We start from the raw sequence: 310 nt of genomic DNA, 5'->3' as shown, positions 1-310 counted from the left end.
TGCCTCCTTCCCTTCCCTTTTCCCCTACCCTTTCCTTCCCTTTCCTTTTCTCTTCCCTTTTCCCCTTCCGTCCTTTCCCTTCTTCCCTTCCATTGCCTCCTTCCCTTCACATCCATTCTTCCTTTCCCTTCCCTTCCCTCCTTCCATTCCCTTCTTCCCTACCTTACCCTTCCCTTCCCTTCTCTTCCCTTCCCTTCTTTTTTCTCTTCCTTTTTCCCTTCCCTTCCTTTCCCTTCTTCCCTTCCCTTGCCTCCTTCCCTTCCCATCCATTCTTCCCTTCTCTTCCCTTCCCTTCCCTCCTTCCCTTCCC

This window comes from Propithecus coquereli, unplaced genomic scaffold (genome assembly GCF_000956105.1).
Source record: "Propithecus coquereli isolate 6110/MARCELLA unplaced genomic scaffold, Pcoq_1.0 Scaffold296, whole genome shotgun sequence".
In the NCBI taxonomy this organism is placed as follows: domain Eukaryota; kingdom Metazoa; phylum Chordata; class Mammalia; order Primates; family Indriidae; genus Propithecus; species Propithecus coquereli.
This window is presented reverse-complemented; position numbering follows the sequence as displayed.